Raw genomic sequence first — 9,021 nt, 5'->3', positions numbered from 1 at the left:
CAATCTGTGTATGAATGTCCTATAATACGTATTTTTTACAGGAATGAAACTGTTATACTTGTTTCGTTTATGATGTCAGATAAATCACTCTTGCAGTTAAATTAATGTTAAAATGTCACGGCTACGATGGTTAACGATAAACGTGCGGACATTTAAAGCCTGAATATTAACCGTTTCACGGCCAAAGACGCCCTCAGTTGTAAATTGTTACCATTTAATGTAACTTTCATACATTTTAATCAAACATATATTTATATATATCATATATGCTAAAGAAACACGGATTTTTTTTTCATGACAGATTGCATTGTAAGATTGCAGTAACTAATTTTGGACATGCGACCTTTGAGTCCCGACAGTAGTTTTTCTACCTAATGTTAATTTCTTTATACATTTTCAAATTTTAACCAAATTAAGGAGAGTGGTACCACGTACTATTAAGGAACGTGCATTGAGCATCGTGGGGCGGAAGTTCAATATTTCAAACTCTTTAAGTTTGATTTAGAGACTCGAGTTTGCAATATTATTATTCCCTGAGCTTACACACAATGTTTAAGGCACTGGTTCCACCGCGAGCTAGTAAGCTACGAGCTATCGGCTATAAAAACGAACAAAAGATAAGCACCCCCGTGTAAACAAAAGAGACACGGCGATGTTTATAGTTACATAGTTACTCGCCCAGCGGTGAGCTATCAAAACCGCCGTGCCTCGATCTTTTTGCACGAGAATGCTTATCTTTTGTTCGTTTTCATAGCCAACAGCTCATAGCTTACTAGCTCGCGGTGGAATAAGTGCCTTAAAGTGACCTAGGCGTCCAGTTGCCTACAACTGGTTTCGAACCAACGTCCACTGGTATCGCGGCAGGCTGTGGGGTGCGTGGTAGGTGGTGTTTTTAAAATTAGTTCAGCTTCAGTTTTGACACTTTATTGGGTGCTGCGTGCATGTTAAACAACTGAAGTTCAAACAAGTGTCCTGAGTCGCAGAAACGCCAGTCGGCTTCGAGCGTTTCGAGAGCGTTTGTGTCATTCGGCTACGTACCCAGGCCTTACACTAGTGATTTGGCGCCTGAGTGACGTCGAGTATAGTGGCGTCAAAGAGGTTAAGGAAGTACAAATGCCCTCTTTTCTTAAATGTCATGTCGTCCGGAAATACCGCGAGCCAGAGTTCGTTTACCTTTGTGTTGAATTGTTGGATTTCTTACTTTTCTTAAGTTTGCTTTGCTATGGAGAAGGCATGTGGGGGGGACATGCCACCTCACCGCCTTGTTGGCGAGGTTACCGGTACACTTGCGCTCACTTCGGCAACCCCGCCGGCGGCAGCCGCACACGTGCGGCTTCTCCACAAGTACAGTGACGGACCCCCTCGAGTCCGCCACAAAGAGGCCATGGGCGCCAGAATGTTCCGGCGCCCAGCGGTGGAAATGGTCTTTGGTTCCACCGCTAACCAAGTCGGCCGCAAAGGATAGGGAGAACGGCGCACCGTAATACCGGCACTCCTCTTCCCTTGCGGCCCCACCAATTCCGCTACAGCGGAGCGGCCCCGCCATGGTCGCAGGGGGTAGGGAGAGTGGCGCACCGTTATACCATCACACCTCTCCCCCTGCGATTCCACCTCGGCTACCGTGGGAGGGCACAGAGCGGCATCCCATACTGCCGGATCTTCCCTTCCACCGCAGTCCTCCCAGACGCGCTTAAGTGGGATTTACAAGCCCACTTAGAGCGACCACCTCGGGCCAGCCAGCTCCCCAAACCGGCCGGCCCTGGGTACCTCTTAGCTTCACCGTGGGTGACCAGTCCACGGTTACTAAGCCCCCCCCACCACGGCAAGGTGGGCACCCTAGGGGGGGAACCTAAAACTAACCTAACCTAACCACAAAATTAAAATTTTGAAAAAAACCCCGACCGTGATATAGTAGACCGATTTTCATGAAACATGGCTAAGAACACTCCCGACTAACTCAGCTTTCAGACAAAAAAAAATTTAAAAATCGGTTCATCCGTTCGGAACTTACGATGCCACAGACAGACACACACACAGACAGACAGACAGACAGACAGACAGACAGACAGACAGCCCGACAGACAGACAGACACGTCAAACTTATAACACCCCATCGTTTTTACGTCGGTGGTTAAAAAGTAGCCTATGTCACTTTCCATCCCTTCAATTATCTCCACCTAAAAAATCACGTCAATTCGTGGCTCCGTTTTGCCGTGAAAGACGGACAAACAAACAGACACACACACTCCCATTTATAATATTAGTATGGGATACCTACTTAGGTGTAATAATGCCTATCCAGCAAAATATGTCACTGTACAGGAATATCGTACCAATGTCAACTTGTTGTACCCTATTTTTTGCACATAAAGAATTTATTTATTTAAAATCTTTGGAGCTGTAAAAAATCAAACTTCTAAGCCAACGCAATTTAAAGATTTTCCGCAAACTTTCGACACTCGCAAGCGAATCAAAACCTGCAGGGTACTTCCCTTGGACTCGGTATCAAGAAATTTGGTAGTAGTCAACGCTTTATAGCACAGGCTTAAGTGATAATGACGTTGGCTAATTAAGTTTTAATTTTGACATGCATGAAATTTAATGTAATTAAGTACTTTTAATTTAATATGTAAGTGTTTTGGTTAAGTACTGTAAACTTACGTATTTGAATAAATAAATTAAATTAAATTAAGGTGCCCAGTTTAGTTTACGGGGGTTATAAAAGTAATTGACTGTATTTTTCCTACGTTTCTGTGTATATGCTAAAGAATATATAATTAGGATGATGACATGCTAAATTTTACAAGATTGACATAAATAGACGGAAAATAAATAATGATATTCATATCACTTACTTGAAAATATTGGAACCATAATTTATAATTCATTGTGAATTGATCACTTTTTAGTGAAAAAATAACTTTAAAAAAACTACTACTTGAAGTGTGCACTTGTACAGCGAGTAATCCCCAAAAAGTTTGTACATTTGAATCACGTCTTCGATATTTATCAAAATTGGTAGGTAGAGTCCATGATGCTGAGTAAGATCTACTAGGTTTCCCAAAACGTCCCAGGTAGTTTGTATGAAACTTTCATTTTTGTTACCGAAAATCTATAGCAATCATTATCATCCTTCTTGCGTTATCCCGGCATTTGCCACGGCTCATGGCAGCCTGGGGTCCGCTTTGACAACTAATCCCAAGGTTTGGCGTAGGGTTTTACGAAAGCGACTGCCATCTGACCTTCCAACCCGAAAATATATAGCAATCTGGCAATGAAAAGGAATCGCTGGCGCTGGTGCCAATCCTGCTGAGTGTCAAAATATAGGCATGGTCGCTGTTCGACGCAACGGACGTTGGCGCATTTTGCGGCGATGCCAATTTCTATAGCGCTATCGACGCTCGACGACCTCACATTATCCGATCCGATATAGGATGTAGGAAAAGAATGTAAACATAAAAAAAAATCCCGACATATTTTCACCGGACCGATTTTCATGAAACACGGCTAAGAACACTCCCGACTAACTCAGCTTTAAAAGCTTTAAAAAAAGAACTAAATCTAAATTGGTTCATCCGTTCGGGAGCTACGACACCACAGACAGACACACACACAGACAGACAGACAGACAGACAAACACGTCAAACAACCGTCGTTTTTGCGTAGGGGGTTAAAAATTGATTAAAAACTTCATTTAATTTTATAAAACTGCACAAATATGGTCGCGTAGTTTGGGTTATGTTCAAGAGGTTAATGGAATGTAGATAGAAATACTCTTTATTGGCACACCTCAGCCAAAGATACAGTGGAGACAAAACAAATGATTTTAAATAGAGGCAGGCAACAGGCGGTCTTATCGCTAAAGAGCGATCTCTACCAGACAACCTTTGGGTAGCGGAAATAAAAAAACATAATCAAAAAGAGTAGGTGCTTCGAAATAAAAAATCATAATTATTCTAATTTCCAACACACAAATTGAATAAACATACACATATAAGAGAATATAAATAGACTTACATAAACATACTTAAATAGTAATATACAACAAGCCAGATATATACCTAGTATCAAACCAAAAATATACAGCAATTATACCAACCACAGAGTAAAAAAAAATAGCAATACGATCACTAAGGGAGAGATAGGTAATGTTCTTTAAGCATTTTTTTAAAAACAGAAAGAGATTGAGCCCGTCTAATGCCCGGAGGTAGAGAGTTCCAGAGTCGAACAGCTTTGAAGGTAAAAGAGGAGTATGTATAAGGTAATGTATAAAATGAAGAATATTTAACACAGCAAAGCAGACTCAATGTCAACCAGTCGCGGTTTTTCGTTTGAACTTTGTTTACCTGTTTCGCGATGTTCCTAGACAGGTTAAACTGGTATGCTGGTGGAGGTCAAATAGTAAAAAAATACCTGGTATGTCTGGTTTGACTTTTTCTCGCGGTCAAAGTATAACTTCGGAAAAAGGAGAACCTCTACCCTCTCGACGGTATGATGGTCTCTAGTTGGTTCTTTAAAGCAAGAGTGAATAGGTATTTCACAGGTAAGCGTGCTCCACCGTAGACCGCATCATCACTTACCATCAGGTGTGATCGTGGTCAAACGTCTACCTATTCATACTAAAAAAAAACTGACTGCGTTACAAGGGGGGGAGGAGGGGTTTACGTTGTTCTAGCGACGTTAAGTACTGAAACTCTTCTTCTTCCTCCTACCCTTATCCCACGTTATGTGGGGTCGGTACAACACGTCTTCCTCTTCCATTCTCTTCTATCTTTCGTCATCTCAACACTCACATCTTTCTTTCTCATATCCTCTTTCACACAATCCATCCATCGTTGTTTGGGTTGACCCCTCCCTCTCCATCCATCAGTCTTCATCTGCAACATTATTTTGCCTATATGACGTTCATCCCTCCCCATTACATGACCGTACCACGCCAACCTTTTTTTTTACGGAGTGGGAATACAGTTGCGCACGCTGTGTGGGACTCGCCGTTGCTTTCCCTTCTCCTGGCGAGAAGGGGAGAAACGGTCCTACCCACTAAACCCACTCCGGCGTTTCACCCTCTTTTCCGTTGCGAGAGCGCACTGGGTTCGGAACGTTTCACTTCACCACTGCGCTCTCCGGCAGCCCTGACCTGGGCACCCACATCGTAAAAGGAGTATCGGAAACGCTTGATCCCCCTTCCCGGCATCACCACGCCAACCTGCTACTCCTCATCTTTTCCGTTATAGCCGCAATACTCCTTGACAAATCGCTTGCGGTTTGTGTTAGATCGCGCTCCATCTAAAGAGAGATTGGCACAGTACAAACATGGAATAGCTTGATATAATTAAATAATAAATAAATAAACTGCTCTTTGTCTCTTAGTATGCAGGAACCGTTTTATAAATTCCGATAATTATTACAAGAAAAATATAGTAAACACGTGTGACCGCAAGGCCAGCCATGTTGAAATAGTTAAGTAATTCAGCGAAGTGTACACTTTATAATTATCTATAGGAGTATTTAATATCTACCACGATACCTGGAAATGATTCATTTAATTTCTAATTGTTTAATGATCTTTATTTACTACAATAGGAGCTATTATTACATTAATTTACAAGACAAAACTATACGATTAAATCGTACCTATACTTGTGTGCAATAAATGCACAGCTGTGATTTAAAACCTTGCACTTGGCGCCCTATTAAAATCACGCAAAATGAGCTATTAATTTTGTATATCTTGTATGGGATGTTTGCAAAACGTTTAAGTTTTACGTTTTTGAAAGAAATTTAGATATATACTCGTATCATTTTAGTCATTTTAGTAACTTATTATTATTACTTATTTTATGAAATAAAGTCTCCGACACGTCTGTGTGTCTCGGCATGTTTGTTCGCGATAAACACAAAAACTACTGAACAAATTTTCATGCGGTTTTCACCTATGAATATAATGATTTTTGAGGAAGGTCAATTAATATAATTTGTCAAGGTTTTTTAAATTGATTGAAATATGACGATATATTTTGTTAATCAAGTCGGCACAAATGGCGAACTCAAGGACTGTCTGTAATCCGATTTTGATAGCTCACCGCTGGGCGAGTAACTAGAAACATCGCCGTGTCTCTTTTATTTACACGGGAGTGCTTATCTTTTGTTCGTTTTTATAGCCGATAGCTCATAGCTTACTAGCTCACGGTGGGACCAGTGCCTAAAAATATGACTGATAGCCAAACTGGTTATAAAACGATAAAATTATAATTTTCATACAAATACTACAGAGAAATAGTTATTTGTTTTACAAAGGGGCAAAGTTGTTGATTAACCGCACGTGCCAATATTATATTGATACCCGAGCAAGCGAAATATTAAAATTTTGTGACATGTCAGTGTCAAAAGTATTTTTCTTTTGTTTTTGAAGTGACATTTAAATTTAATTTTTGATATTTGACATCCAATCCAGAATCCTCTAGAGACAATTATTATCTCAAAATTGGACTTTGAACATATTATACTTTGTTTGTGTTATGTTTTAAAAACCTGTTTAAACCGGAATCTATAGCGCATTCACAGAATTCATATTATAATTCAGCAATTCCCGTTAAGTTTGTACATTTGGATCACGTCTCCGATTTTGATAAAAATTGGTAGGCTGATAGAGTCCATGATGCTGAGCAAGATCCACTAGGTTTCCCAAAATGTCCTATGTAGTTTGTATGAAACCTTCCTTTTTTGTTACCGTATTTCTATACATTTTCGGTAACAAAAAAGGAAAGTTACATACAATCTAGGACATTTTGGGAAACCTAGTGGATCTTGCATCAGCATCATGGACTCTATCAGCCTACCAATTTTTATCAAAATCGGAGACGTGATCAAAATGTACAAACTTAACGGGAATTGCTCAATTATTGAGGATTCGGTAAATAACCTTAGTCCGGTTTGACAAGTGCATTTTCATATGACTTTTAAATAATTGCAAGGCACCACCACGACTGGCAAAGTTGATTACGCTTCAATTTATTAAATTAATCTGGCCTTGAAACCATCGCAACGCTCAAGATTCCTTTTTTAAACCTTTTTAGGGTTCCGTACCTCAAAAAGGAAAAACGGAACCCTTATAGGATCACTCGTGCGTCTGTCTGTCCATCTGTCACAGCCAATTTTCTCCAAAACTAATGAACCGATTAACTTGAAATGTAGCACATACATGTTAACCTGTGACCCAAAGACGGACATGTAATTTAAATGAAGAAAATTTAATTATAGAGGCCACCTTTGGGAGGTAAAGGTAAAATTGGAAATGTATTTCAAATATAAAATACTAAATACTTTGGTGACGGGTATTTCAAATACAAAATACAAAATATAGTGTTTAAAAAAATGTATTTCAAATACCAAATACAAAATATAGCGTTATAAAATACAAAATACTTTTGACCACACCAACTGGTAAAGGTTTACGGATGAGAAAGTTGTACGATTTTGCAGTTCGAAAGTAAATTCATATAATTATATAAAATATTAACTTGATATCTTTTTTTTAGAATACTTACTGTTTATTAAACTTGATATCCAGCATGTCATATCCTAAGTTAGATGGTATTCATGTTATGATTTGATATCACGTTTAATAAAAAATATTTCATTTATTAGGTAAATTCTACCAGCAAGCTTAAGACATCAAGTTAAAATTTGTATGAAATTGCAATTTTTCTATATGTTTTCGAAGAACAAAGAGAGTCTTTAAGAGTTGGTGTAGTAAAAAAAAAAACATTCAAACTCGAAGGAAAAACAATATCAACGCGCCAAGATAACAAGGTCTACTTATGAAATTAAAGGACAATACTTATAGGTAGGCATGCGCAGAATTTAACAATAAACTTAAACGTTTCTTTCAATGTCACCCCTTCTATTTAATCAGTGAATTTACTGATAAAATGAAAAATAATGTTCATACTTCTTATATGAATATCAATATACGTTATTTTATAAGCTTAATTTTAACACGTTGTAAGACTAGGTTTAGCAATGACCTGTGATTGGGCATTTTCAAAAATTGGGACCCAAAATTAGTGAAATGTTAACAAAAATTAACTCGATGTCAGTTTTGTGACGACAATTTTATTAAGCTTGAAATTTCAAAAAAAAAAATATTGCTTTTCTGTTAATTACATAAACTATAAGCAATAACCTACATTTAGAACATGAAAAAAGTTGGTTTTTAGACAAATTTTATTCTTAATTGTTGTCAAAAAACTGACATGGAGTTAATTTTTATTAACAAATGTCACTAATTTTGGGTCCCAATTTCTGAAAATGCCCAATAAACGAAACTTGAAAAGCTTGAAACTTGGTTTTTATGAATTGAATAAAGAATTCCCTTTCATAAAAACCAAATTCCTAAAAGTATTGTCCGATAAGTTCCGTCTAGTTGGCGAGTGAATGTATCCAGAGTAGTGGCAGTAGTAAGAAAAATGTCATGACCGCGAAATCAACTATCAAAGTGATCTGACACTTGTCACTGACAGTAGTGACAGTGACATTTGACGTTGACACTTGACAGTGTTGTCGTTTTTAATATATCACAGTCTCCTAAAGGGACTATCGGACTATCACACAGTTAAAAACTATTCAGAAATGTATTTTATGCAAATGTATTTTACAGCCTTGAGTATTTCAAATACAAAATACTAAATACATGTGTCTAGGTATTTGAAATATCAAATACAAAATATTTAACCAAGCAGTATTTGAAATACAAATATAAAATACGTATTTGTATTTTAAACGAGTATTTCAAATACATGTATTTGAAATACTGCCCAACCCTGAATATAGTGTTACATATCAAATCAAAGAGCTTTTAATAAGTATTAAAAAGAATAGTCAAGTAATTTAAGAAAATAGGCAAAAAATTACCATTCCCCCTTATCTCCGAAACTACTAAGAAAAAATACACGAGATAGCCTTGAATCTATAGATTACAGGAAAACCAGTTAGAAATCTACAGTCAAGCGTAAGTCGGAC

Source organism: Leguminivora glycinivorella, chromosome 5, assembly GCF_023078275.1.
Source record: "Leguminivora glycinivorella isolate SPB_JAAS2020 chromosome 5, LegGlyc_1.1, whole genome shotgun sequence".
Classification (NCBI taxonomy): Eukaryota; Metazoa; Arthropoda; class Insecta; order Lepidoptera; family Tortricidae; genus Leguminivora; species Leguminivora glycinivorella.
The sequence above is the reverse complement of the archived record's forward strand: the minus strand, read 5'-3'. Positions refer to the sequence as shown.